At 35.2% G+C, this 14276-nt stretch overlaps 1 long non-coding RNA gene across 2 annotated transcripts in view; it reads left to right on the top strand.

The window, feature by feature from the left end:
- The window catches only part of LOC104996403, a 738430-nt gene extending 725185 nt beyond the window's left edge, over positions 1-13245 (top strand). For both annotated transcript variants that reach the window (XR_826183.1, XR_826184.1), the window contains exon 3: positions 13095-13245. This is a non-coding gene — a long non-coding RNA (uncharacterized LOC104996403). The remainder of the gene's footprint in view (positions 1-13094) is intronic.
- Positions 13246-14276: the final 1031 nt, after the last annotated feature.

Here is a 14276-nt window from a genome sequence, read left to right as displayed (position 1 = left end):
CAGGACTCCCTGTCCATCAACAACTCCCGGAGTTTACCCAAACTCATGTCCATTGAGTCGGTGATGCCATCCAGCCATCTCATCCTCTGTAGTCCCCTTCTCTAACTGCTCTCAATCTTTCCCAGCATCAGGGTCTTAGCAAATGAGTCAGCTCTTCGCATCATGTGGCCAAAGTATTGGAGTTTCAGCTTCAAAATCAGTCCTTCCAATGAACACCCAGGACTGATCTCCTTTAGGATGGACTGGATGGATCTCCTTGCAATCCAAGGGACTCTCAAGAGTATTCTCCAACACCACGGTTCAAAAGCATCAATTCTTCAGCATTCAGCTTTCTTTAAGTCCAACTCTCACATCCACACATGACCACTGGAAAAACCATAGCCTTGACTAGACGGACCTTTGTTGGCAAAGTAATGTCTCTGCTTTTCAATATGCTATCTAGTTTGGTCATAACTTTCCTTCCAAGGAGTAAGGGTCTTTTAATTTCAGGGCTGCAGTCACCATCTGCAGTGATTTTGGAGCCCTCCAGAAAATAAAGTCTGACACTGTTTCCACTGTTTCCCAGTCTATTTGCCATGAAGTGATGGAACCAGATGCCATGATCTTAGTTTTCTGAATGTTGACCTTTAAGCCAAATTTTTCATTCTCTTCTTTCACTTTCATCAAGAGGCTCTTTAGTTCTTCTTCACTTTTTGCCATAAGGTGGTTTCATATGCATATCTGAGATTATTGATATTTCTGCCGGTAATCTTGATTCCAGCTTGTGCTTCTTCCAGCCCACAGTTTCTCATGAGGTACTCTGCATATAAGTTAAAAAAGCAGGGTGACAATACACAGCCTTGACATACTCCTTTTCCTATTTGGAACCAGTCTGTTGTTCCATGTCCAGTTCTAACTGTTGTTTCCTAATCTGCATACAGGTTTCTCAAGAGGAAGGTCAGGTGGTCTGGGATTCCCATCTTTCAGAATTTTCCAGTTTATTGTGATCCACACAGTCAAAGTCTTTGGCATAGTCAATAAAGCAGAAATAGATGTTTTTCTGGAACTCTCTTGCTTTTTCCATGATCCAGCAGATTTTGGCAATTTGATCTCTGGTTCCTGTACCTTTTCTAAAAGCATCTTGAACATCAGGAAGTTCATGGTTCACGTATTGCTGAAGCCTGGCTTGGAGAATTTTGAGCATTACTTTACTAGCATGTGAGATGAGTGCAGTTGTGCAGTAGTGTGAACATTCTTTGGCATTGCCTTTCTTTGGGATTGGAATGAAACCGACCTTTTCCAGTCCTGTGGCCACTGCTGAGTTTTCAAAATTTGTTGGCATATTGGATGTAGTACTTTCACAGCCTCATCTTTTAGGATTTGAAATAGTTCAACTAGAATTCCGTCACCTCCAGTAGCTTGTTCATAGCCATGCTTCCTAATGCCCACTTGACTTCACATTCCAGGATGTCTGATGATCACTCAGGTGAGTGATCACACCATCGTGATTATCTGGGTTGTGAAGAACTTTTTTGTATGATTCTTCTGTGTTGTGTATTCATGCCACCTTTTCTTAATATCTTCTGCTTCTGTTAATTTCTTAATCTCTTCTTAATTCTTCTGCTTTGTTTGGTCCATACCATTTCTGTCCTTTATTGAGTTCATCTTGCATGAAATGTTCTCTTGGTATCTCTAATTTCTTGAAGAGATCTCTAGTCTTTCCCATTCTGTTGTTTTCCTCTATTTCTTTGCGTTGATTGCTGAGGAAGGCTTTCTTATCTCTCCTTGCTATTCTTTGGAACTCTGCATTCAGATGTTTGTATCTTGCCTTTTCTCCTTGGCTTTTCACTTCTCTTCTTTTCACAGCTATTCGCAAGTCCTCCTTAGACTGCCATTTTCCTTTATTGCATGTCTTTTTCTTAGGAATGGTCTTGATCCCTGTCTCCTGTACAATGTCAAGAACCTCTGTCCATAGTTCATCAGGCACTCTATCTAGTGCCTGAAGAACTATGATCTAGTCCCTTGAATCTACTTCTCACTTCCACTGTATAATCACAAGGGATTTGATTTAGGTCATACCTGGATGGTCTAGTTGTTTTCCTCATTTTCTTCAGTTTAAGTCTGAATTTGGCAATAAGGAGTAGATGTTAGCCTTTCATATATCTTCTCTGGAAAAATGTTTCCTCAAACCCTGGGCTCATTTCATTTTTTAATTGCATTTTTTGTAATTGATTTATTAATACATGAGTTTTGAATATATTTTGGAATATCCAGACTATATATGAGAGGTTAATAAAACCTCTCATCAAACACATATTTATAATTTTTTCCCATTCTATAAAGAAAAATGGGAAATATTTTCACTTTGTTGAAGGCTTCCTTTGCTATACAGAGGTTTTTAGTTTGAAGTAGGCCAACTTGTCTGTTTTTCATTTTGTTGCTTGTGTTTTAGGTGTCATATCCAAAAAGTCATTTCCAAGACACATGTAAGCCAAACTTTTCTTAAATTTTCTCTCACATCATATTTTTACACTCAATATTTTTTCAGGCACACTATACTAATGTGTTATTTAAAATCATGGACTCTATACTCAGACTCTCTATATATAAATCTCAAGTTTATGCTATAGCTGTTTTAACATTAGAAAATTTACTTAACCTTTTTTATACCTCACATATATTGTCCTTAAAATGAGAATACTAGATTTATCTCATAGAGCTCTATGTATTGAATCAACTTCCAAAGTAAAGCACTTAGAATTGTTCCTGGAATATAGTAAATATTATATGAGTTAGCTTCTGTTATGTTCCTTTTATATATTTTGGTGCTTCCCTCTGCAATTATTTTTCCCTCTATCTGATGAATATCACTTTTTATTTTTCTTGGTAAAGATTTATTTTGAAAAATTCAGTTTCTCCTTCAGCTTTATTAAGATATAATTGACCTCTTAGATTTTTGTTGAGTAGAAAGAACTTTATTTAATTCATGTCCTTCAAGACAGTCTCACTGTTTAGAATTACAAATTGACCATTATTTCTTTTTTATTGAAATATAATCAACATACAATTTTATGTTAGTTTCAGGTGAACTACATAGTGATTTAACATTTACATGCATTACAAAATGAATACTTCAATGTCTTTCAACAATCTGTTCCCATACAGAGTTAGTAGTGTTATCAACAGTATTGCTTGTGCTGTACATCTCAATCGTTTATTTATTGTACAACTGGAAGTGTGTACCTCTCAATCCCGTCTACCTGTCTCACTCACCTACCCCACCTCTGGCAACTGTTTTCTTTTTTTTTTTTTTATTTTAATTGGAGATTAATTACTTTACAATATTATATTGGTTTTGTCACACATCATCTGTATCTATGAGTCGGTATCATTTTTTTTTGTTTTGCTTGTTTAGATTCCATATTTAAGTGGGATTATATGGCATTTTTTTTCTCTGACTTCTTTCACTTAGCATGATATCCTCTAAATCCATCTGTGTTGCTGCAAATTACAAGAGTTCTGCTTTAACCAGTTATATACATACATATATATATATATATATGTACATATATATATCAGAGTTATATATTAAACTATATATAGTTCTGTTTTTGGATTTTTTTTTTTTTTTTTTGAGAACATTCTTAACCAAATCCTATGCCATTCAGTTCAAATCCTGGGTGTCACCTCCTCAGAAAGACCTTCTCAGACCACACATAACTTCTCAGTCATACTGTCTAGATTTACCAATATGTGTGTGTGTGTGTATGTTAAGCTACTTCGGTCGTGTCTAACTCTGCGACCCTGTGGACTGTAGCCTGCCAGACTCCTTTCTTCCTAGGATTCTCCAGGCAAAAATGCTAGAGTAGATTGCCATGCCCTCCTCCAGGGGATCTTCCCAACCCAGGGATTGAACTTGTGTCTCTTACATCTCCAACACTGGCAGGCAGGTTTTTACCACTAGTGCCACCTGGGAATGGCACCTCACTCTAGTACTCTTGCCTGGAAAATCCCATGGATGGAGGAGCCTGGTAGACTGCAGTCTATGGGGTTGCTTAGAGTCGAGCATGACTGAGCAACTTCACTTTCACTTTTCACTTTCATGCATTAGAGAAGGAAATGGCAACCCACTCCAGTGTTCTTGCCTGGAGAATCCCAGGGACGGCAGAGCCTGGTGGGCTGCCGTCTTTGGGGTCGCACAGAGTCAGACACGACTGAAGCAACTTAGCAGCAGCAGCAGCCACCTGAGAAATCTTGTATATATTTGTATATGTACACATACATATAAACATATGTATAACATATGTATAAACATATGTAGACATATATATGGTCTCATGTTGCTTAAGTCACATCCAATTATTTGCAAACCCTATGGATTGTAGCCCACCAGGCTCCTCTGTTTACGAGACTCTCCAGGTAAGAACACTGAAATGGATTGCCATTTCCTCCTCCAGGGCATCTTCCCAAACCAGGGATGGACCTCATGTCTTTCATGTTCCTGCATTGGCAGGGAGGTTCTTTACCACAAGCACCACCTGGGAAGCCCTGCACACACACACATATACATATATATCACATGTTGTTTATCTATTCATCTATTTATCGGGACTTAGATTGTTTTCATATCTTTACTGTTGTTAACAATGCTTCAGTAATCATAGGGGGCACATATGTCTCTTCAAATTAGTGTTTTTATTTTCTTCAGATAAACATCCAGAAGTGGAATTTCTGGATGTTATAGTAGTTCTGTTTTTAGTTTTTTGAGAAATTGCCATAATGTTTTCCACAGTGATTATATCAGCTTGCAGTCCCACCAACAGGGCACAAGCATTTCCTTTTTTTCCTTATCATTGCTTGCTATTTGTCGTCTTTTTAATAATAGCCTAACTGACAGATTTGAAGTAATATATCATTGTGGTTTTGATTTAAATTTTCCTGATGATTAGCAATGTTGGATATATTTTCACATGCCTGTTGGTCACCTGTATATATGTTCTTTGGAAAAATGTCTAACTCAAAATGGATTAAAGACTTAAATGTAAAACCTGACATCTTAAATCTCCTAGAAGAAAACATAAGCAATATGGTTTTTGACATTGATTTCAGCAATAGTTTTTGACCTGTCTCCTAAATCAAGGACCACAATGCAAAAATAAACAAATGGGACTGCATCAAACTAAAAAGCTTTTGCACAGTAAAGGAAACTCAACAAAATGGAAAAATTACCTGCTGAATGGGATAAGATATTTGCAAACAACATATCTATAAAAGTGTTAATATCCAAAATGTAGGGGTCTTCCCTGGTTGGTCAGCAGTAAAGAATCTGCCTGCAGTGCAGGAGACACAGGTTCCACACCTGGTATAGGAAGATCCCCTGGAGAAGGAAATGACAACCCACTCCAGTATTGGTGCCTGGGAAATCTTATGATCAGAGCAGCCTGACAGGTTACAGGTCTTGGGGTCACAAACGAGTCAGACACTACTGAGCAACTAAAGTACCACCACCATCCAAAATATATAAATAACTCATTCAACTCAACACCATAAAAACAAGCAAAACAACTCAATTTTTTAAAAATGGGCAGATGACCCAAGTATACATTTTTCCAATGAAGACATTCAGATTGACGGCTCCTTCTTACTGACACGGTATTCTAATGTTTTTTGGATTCCATTGCTGCTGTGGTTGACTCAACTGTTAGTCTGATTTTCCTACTTTTATTATGAAGGCTTCTTTTAATTGCTGGCTCTTTTTTTTGTGTTGAGTGTTCAGCATTTTCACTATGATTTGTCTAGGTTTTAATTCTTTTTGCTTTTTTCCCCTACTCTTATAAACTTTAAAACTGATAAATTTCATCAGTTCTGGAAATTTTTAGCAAGTATCTGTTTATTCCCATATTGTTTCATCCTATTATTTTTCTCTTTCTGGAAATTTATTTAGGTATATAAAATATTCTTACAATATACTTCATTCTCTTTACCTTCTTATCTTATTTTTCCATTAATTTGCCTTTCCTGGCTACATTCTAAATAATTTCTTCATCTCTATTTCTTTTTTTTTCTTCTCATAATGCCAATGCCTATCTATTTAAAAACAGATCAAATACATTTAATTGATGATTTGTGTCAGAAAAGTCAAATGTCATTTCTTTGCAGGTCAGATTCTGATCTTTATTGCTTCATTTGATTCTCATTTATTGTGATTTGTTTGCCTGTACATGTTGTGAATATCGATTATTAATTTTTCACCAAGAATTTTGTTTTCCTTTCCATTCAATCTCATGGTTTAAGACTGATTTTTTTCCTTTACTATTCCTAGATGGAGTATCCCTCTGGAGTGATATTTCTCATTCACCTTCACTATAATCTTGAGGGCTTCCCTGGTGGCTCAGACAGTAAAGAATCTGTCTGCAATGCAGAAGACCTGGCTTTGATCACTGCATTGGGAAGATCCCCTGGAGAAGGGAATGACTACACACTTCAGTACTCTTTGCCTAGAGAATTCCACGGACAAAATCCTAGATACAAGGAGTTTCCTATTTGAAGACCCATCTTATGTGGGCCCTAAGCTTTGAGTTTGGTCCCATTCTCCCAGAGAAGTTGTGAACCTCAACCTAATGTTCAGTGAAATTTGATGAATAGTCTCACAGTGAAAGTTAGCTTCATTTTTCAACTTGCTATTTTTAGTTAGTTTTGATCTTTAATAAGTTATTCCTTTTAAACTAGCTCATTTGAAGCACTTAAAATATTTTATAATCTATTTTACATTATTTTTTAAAGGTTGTGGCTCAGATGGTAAAGATTTGCCTGCAATGTGGGAGACGTGGGTTCGATCCCTGGGTTAGTAAGATTCCCCTGGAGAAGAGAAGGCTACCCACTCCAGTATTCTTGCCTGGAGAACTCCATGGACAGAGGAGCCTGGCTGGTTGCAGTCCATGGGGTTGCAGAGTCGGACACGACTGAGCAACTAACACCTCACTACTTCCAAAATTACTGAAGGGAAATCTTCTGTTTTGATCCTAACTTAAGACTTGTCAGAATTTTCATGGAAGCTGGGGTCAGACTCAATTAACCACAGTTCCATCTCCATCCTTTCCTTACACCAATCACCAGGCAACAGGAATTACAAAGTATTTCTGACACCAAATTCCTAGTGTGATTGTCATTTATTTTTTTTTCTGGTCCCTGTCTCCATTAAGTATACTATGTCGTATTAATTACTGTTGAGTCATATCTTTCTCTACCCTTGTGTTTTAAATAAAAATAAAATTAAAAGTTGGCTTGAAGTCTCAGAAGACTAGTGCTGACCCTTCTTAAAACTTTGCTGTACACTTTTCCACAAGCAGATCAACAGATCTCTAGAATCTGTTGGGATCAAACGAAATTCATTTAAGAAAATAGAGAAAAATAGACCAGAATTGTGATTAGCTACATACTACAGAAAACCATTACAATATAATACCACCAATATATGTAAACACTATGAGCTCAGTCTTCCATCTACAACCCCTACCACTTTGTCCAGGATACAAAATGTAATTTATAATTCTTGTGATTCACAATGTCATAATTCACTCTGATTATTTTTGAAGTGAGAATTCTGTGTATCCATCTCCTGACTTTGCTGCTTGGTCCTCAAGAGATACATGATAGCAAACATAACAAGACCAACACACATTCTTTTTATTTTTTTCTTGCTAGATCTTCTGCTGCATTTTATTCTCTATTGTTTCGTGCAGGTGCCCTGGGCTAGAAAAATTCAAGGACATCTAGAATACAACTTCCCATAAAGTTTTGTTTTTTTTTTCATGATTCTTCTCTATGAGTCCCTGGCCTTACTCAACTGTTAAAGGTTATCTTCCAGCAAAAGTACCAGTAGCTTCAGCCTTAGCAAGAATCATTGTTGAGGTGGAGAACAAGTTACACAGAAAAAAAAAGAGAGTTGATCATCTTACTCTTTTCACTAAAATTTACACCCAGCCTGTCAAATGCTAGTTGGAACAGAACCTTACTCAATTTCTGTTGTTCTAACTTGCTAAGTAACTAAAAACTTTTATTGTCCCTTTAGATGAAAATAAATTGTAGCTCTTTAGAAGCTGATGGTTAAGTAAACACACCTCTAGTTTACTCACTGCCACTATGTAAGTTGTATACTTAGAAAGGTTCATTTTGTGTTATCTGTTTGTAGAGGTTGTAGGTGTTGATCTAATCAGATAATTCAAAGAAACATATGCAAATCAATGACATATGAGTGAACCAAGAGTGAGAGCATTCAAAAAAAAAAAAGGATAAAACACAAAACAAAACAAAAGCCAATAGTCTTGGACAAACAATAAAATGAGTGACCTAGGACATACTATAAAATAGGTGTGTGTGAGATAACTGTATAAAATGAAACCTCAAGGATGATATCATTAGACAACTTCACATATCCTATACCACTCTAAAGAAATTTAAAAATTATATATGATGCATTACAGAGAAGACTTCTTTGAAAAGGACTTATATAATGTTCAGATAAAATAAATAATTTTTTCACCAGAATATTGAAAAACAGAAAAAAAAATCTCATTCCTATATAATAAGATAGGCCAAAGGATATAGGGCTAAATAGTTAAATGACAAAATTTAATGTGTGTGTGTAAGATTTTAAATGATATTTTTACTAACTTAATACCATCCCAATTGTGTTAGATAAGAGGGTTTCTTGAGACTTTTGTAGAAATAACTGGGGAATTCTGTAAAAGATGATGTAGCTTGAGAGTCAACCACAGTTCTGACTTTTACTACTTGTATGATCTTGGGCAAGTTATCTTGATCAATAGGTACTGTCAAGTTAATTAATAGAGGCTGTGTAGGTCAAGTCCATGATATGATACCTCATACATAGGGTTTCATACATGGTAGCTGTTGTCAGTATTATGGAAATTTAGGGAATAATAATTTTTCTACTTGTATAAGCTTGTGCCAAATTATTTACTCAGTAGAGGTTCCAGTTTATTCAATAATTATTATTCAAAACTGTAACTGAGTATCTACTAAAACCAACCAGATTCTCTTCTAGATGCTGGGTTTACAAAGATGAATGAGGAAAAAAAGTCTTGCTTTCATTGATATCACTTTCCGGTAGGAGAAAAAGATAATTAAAAAGTAAATAAATAAATACAATAACTTTAAGCATTAATGATTGGTAAGAAGGAAAATAAAGTAGGGGCGATGTAAAGAAAGTCAGTGACAGGGCTGACAGAAAGCAAGGGGTGGCTATTTTAAGGTGATCAAGAAAGACCTGAGAACCAGTCTTCACTGACTTAAAGCTCTACAGTCTGGAAAGAACTGATGGTGGAGGTGTCCAGGCAAAAGAAACTATGAGGACAAGGCATAAATGAGAAGCAGCAAGGAAGTCAGCCTGGTAGGAATCTAGGATGCCGAAGGGTGAAATCAGAAAGTTAGGCAGAGGCCGACTTGGATTTGACCTTGAATGCTATATGAGGAATTTGGATTTTATTTTAAGAATAAACCACTGAAACAGGGGAATTATGTAGCTTGATTTATGTTTGAAAATATAATTCTGACTGCTGTGTGAATAACCAGTCAGAGGTCAAACTGAAGGAAACCTTTGCTGTAAAGGAGAGAGATTGGTAGACATTGATAGAAATCTCTCTCTCAATATCTTCCTCTGTTTATGCACACTCACATACACAGGCCATTAACTAGGCAATTTCCTATATGTGTCTGTAAGAAGAAAAGCTAGCTTGCCTTCACGTGGCAGCATACTGTCACTTGATTTATTTTTATATAACATATGTTTAGCAATCCTATTTCAGATTCCAATTAAAGTGTGATGTTTTTAAATACTTGCCTATGCATTTAACTGCACAATGCATGTATGATTTATGATTTATGACCTAATACTAACACAATGATCTACTTATTTTTACTTCACCTGCAAATATTTACATTAAATTAGGGAAAGATGCAAAAGAACATGTCATTTCATACATTTTATTTTAACATCACAAGTGAAAATAGGTATGTATAATAAACATTGAAATAACCTATTTAAAAAAGTTTCTTTTAAAGAAAATATCCAAATACTTATATGTAACTTATTATTTATGACTCTTCAATCTTGATAAATAACAATTTAATGTACAACTGTCAGTTTCCATTAAGGTATTTCTAAAATATATATCCTAATATGCTTTAGTAACATTTATTAACTAATTATAATTTAACTTGTCATGTAGTAGGCCCTTAATGTATGTCTGCTTATTTATGTTATTTTATTACCTTGATATAAGTATTTTATTAAAGACATGGTATAAATGTGTTTTCCAGAGAAGCATATACAAACTTATTTCAGATTATTTCATTTATTTTTTATTTTACTTCAGAGACAGAGTGAGAAGAAAACAAGCAAGCAAAAAGAGACTGTCAGTTAGGCATCTTAAAAAAGAACAGCTTTTGAAGAACTATTATTTTTTTGCATTTAAGCCCTAAAGACCAAGCACTGATGTTTGAAAATTAATACACACACATAGCCACACACACAAACACAGGATATTTTTCTCTTTGAAGAAATTCTAACATAAAATATATTATTTTAGTTATAAAATTCACTATTCTTATTTGAGAACTTAAAAATGTGCCTGGAACATAAGGATTTTTCTATAATGCCATGTTGAAAATGAAAACTGAACCTAAGTGTCATCTATCAGAACTGCCTTCCATGAACCCTTCAACAATAACCTCTATCCTCTGCCCTCTTACTGTCCCTTCACTCTGTTGATTTTCTCAGTGTCAATCACTGTCTGATACTGATTTATTCATCCGTGTGTTCATTTCTGTCCCGTGCAAAAGTAAGACATGTGTCTAAGCTCAATATCTTCTTGAATTTGTGTTATACACTTCTGCACTATTCCCAGCTCCTGCTGTCCTTACCAATGTATTTCTCTTTTGATGGCTCTGCATCTATGCTACACTCGCATTGCCCTGCTTATTGGCCTCATTTTGTTGTTCAGTTGCTAAGTCATGTTCAATGCTTTGCAACTCCAATGACTGCAGTGCACCAGGCTTCTCTGTCCATGGGATTCTCCAGGCAAGAATACCGGAGTGTGTTGTGATTTCCTTCTCCAGGGAATCTTCCTGACCCAGGGATCAAACCTGCATTAGCTGGTAGATTCTTCAGCACTGAGACACCAGGGAAGCCCTTATTTGCCTCATAGCCCATGGTTAACTTCTGTGTATGTGTGGGGGTGTTGTGTGACCATGTATGCATGCATGTGTATTTTCCCTTTGATGTTTGCAGTGTACAGCGTATAAATGCTCTGAAAATATTTGCATTTTGATGAGGAATAAGACATCAGAGTGAAAGTTGCTCAGTCGTGTCTGACTCTTTGCAACCCCATGGACAATACAGTCCACGGAATTCTTCAGGCCAGAATACAGGAGTGGGTTATCTTTTCCTTCTCCAGAGGATCTTCCCAACCCAGGGATCGAACCCAGGTCTTCTGCATTGCAGGCAGATTCTTTACCAGCTCAGCCACAAGGGAAGCCCTAAGACATCAGAAGAGGTTGTAGATAGAGAAGGAAAATACCCGTTTGCAAGATGTGGACTAAGCTCATCAAAATAAGTTAAGCAAAACTGTATTAATATCTCAGAACTCTCACAATTTGATAAATACCTATTTTGTCATGGATTAATAATTCACTAATTTAAATATGCAGTTTCATAAATCATAATTGTTATTCCAACAACTTTAAGTCTCTATTATGTGTGAAGTGCTGACTTTCTTCTTTGCTTTCTGGTGAAAAGCAGTGTATAAATAATGAAAATATTTTAAACTGTAAAAATTAGTGATAAGGTCATTTTGTGCTTCAAACTGTATTTATTCCTGATATTTACTTGAAAAAAAATGATGAAAAGTATCTTTTTGAAGAGGGTGTCTATGAAACAAGTCTTATAACTCATTAACTTTTTTCTCCATTAGTGATCCCTCACCTTGTGATTAAAGTAGATTTTGAAGGCTTAGATTTTAAAATGTAAATAAGATGAAACTAACATTTCAGTAGAAGACTCACTAATGAGATTTCCCTCTTTGGGTCTGTCTATATTGAATTGACCTAACTAGAGGAAAAATGCTTTTCTATATTTTTAAGTTGTTTCCTGAATGAAAGAGATGACCTGAAATTCTAAGTCTATTGGGAAGAATCAGTTGCAAAGAAGCAGTTGTTATTTAAAATCAACACACTGCACAATTATTTATCAATTTAGTTGCTTTTACCCAAGGACACTGATAACTGACACCTGAAAACTCAGACATTGCTTGTCTATTACAAGAGTTTCTAGTGCACATTTTCAAGTTTTTGAGTATTAAGTTTTATGCTGGAATTTTGTAGTTTCATCTTTATTGTGTGTTTCAGGACAGATAAAGGAAATATTAATGTGCTATACTAGTTATTGTTATAAAAATGGCATTGGACAGAAAGTGTTAAATATTCATGAAAATCCCTATTTCCCTTCGGTTCTGGCTAGCAAAGGATGCTGAGAAAATAACTCACAAAAAGAGGGAACTATAGTACAGTACAGATAATCACAGGAGTTATAAACAAAGGCAGTTGACATTAATAATTAAATGAAAAAAATTCCCTGTGGAGGTTTAGATGAGCTACAGACACAATATGTAAAATCACTTGCTTAACTGATCATTAGTTATGTTCTAGGGTAGAGGAGTATATATTAATGTAACTGGTTCTTCTACCCTATTTTTCTACTCCAGTAATTTGTCTAACATAATAAATATAGCTATTATACATTCCCTGTGAGAAAAAATCATCCCCATTAGAACTTGATGTTTTTATTATCTGTGAGGGAGTATTCAATATAAATAAATATGATAGGGAAGGTTTATCACTTTTCCAAAGTTTTTGTGTTGTGCATTCATTTTAATGGAAATTTTATTATTATTGTCAATATACAAGTATATATTAATCTGACCTTGGCACTGAAAGTTATTTATCACTCTATTATGAGTTTTTTGGTTTCTATTTGTTGGTCTTTTTGTATGTTTACTTTCTTTTCTGTTTTTGAAAAGTATTATCTGTCTCAACAGGGCATTTTTTAATGAAGAAACATCAGAGCCGCTAAACACACTGGGACACAGGGAATCCTAGTCACCAAGGATGGCTTCCTCTTGGAAACTTATTCTGTTTCTGTCAGTCACTGGGTGTCTTTCAGGTAAAAAAGCCTGCCTTATGTATCAAATAAAAATATAAAGGTCTTCATTAAATACAGCCTTGGGTGTTCATTTAAACTTATATCATGATTCACCCTTTACAACAAAAGAAGATAAAGCAACCCTTAAACTTCTGTTAGCACTGCACATATAATAAGGTACGTAGAAAAATGTCATATAAATGTTAGTAAAATGAGTATCCATCCCATCTTATTGACTTTAATTTACAATCTAAACCATCATTATAAAATATGGGTAGAGACAATTGTGAAAACATGAGAAATAAGTGAATGGTTTCAGACATTCAAAGTTTAAGTGAACACCCTGGTCCATTATGATTATAGTTATTTACAAAAGATATGGAATCCTTAAATACTATATCCTATCAGGTTTCTTCTGTGCAGAATTATCTTTTCTGATAATCTGGTTTCCCTTTCCCCTTGTCAATACCATTCTCCTCTTGAACTGATAAAGTAACTGAGAGAAATGGGGGTGGATTTAGAAGATGAAACAAAACATACTCAGCTAAAGATTGAATTTCAAATAAATAGCAAATAATTACTTTAGTTTAGTATGTTCCATGCAATATGTTATTTTATCCAAAATTGTAATTTTGACTGGTATCCAATGTTTTTATTAATAAATAATAAAATGATGATGCCAGATGGAGGAAGAGTGACAGATTGTAATATAACTCCAAAGTTTTATTTTCATGCACTGCCCCAACTTATCCCCCCGCAATAAACTGTCACTTCAAAGAAGGTATTTTATCTTAGTCATGGAAAGACAAAATCTGTCAGCCTGAGGTGGTGTCCCTGATGGCCTGATGACTAGATTTGCAGCTCATAAGGGAATCTAGGTACTGTTCTTTCCAGTGAAATGAGGCTGAGCTTGGAGGTAAGTTGCTATTCAAATACTATAAATGAAGACAAAAATGTCAAAAACAAAGGCCATTTCTAATTATTACATGAGATTTGATCTTTAATCATCTGCATTTAATATGAAGCATATATATATTAGTTATATTTAAAACATGAATTCATCTGATGTTTGAATAAA

The sequence above is a fragment of the Bison bison genome, unplaced genomic scaffold (assembly GCF_000754665.1).
Source record: "Bison bison bison isolate TAMUID 2011002044 unplaced genomic scaffold, Bison_UMD1.0 scf7180017864292, whole genome shotgun sequence".
Classification (NCBI taxonomy): domain Eukaryota; kingdom Metazoa; phylum Chordata; class Mammalia; order Artiodactyla; family Bovidae; genus Bison; species Bison bison.
The sequence above is the reverse complement of the archived record's forward strand: the minus strand, read 5'-3'. Positions and strand labels throughout refer to the sequence as shown.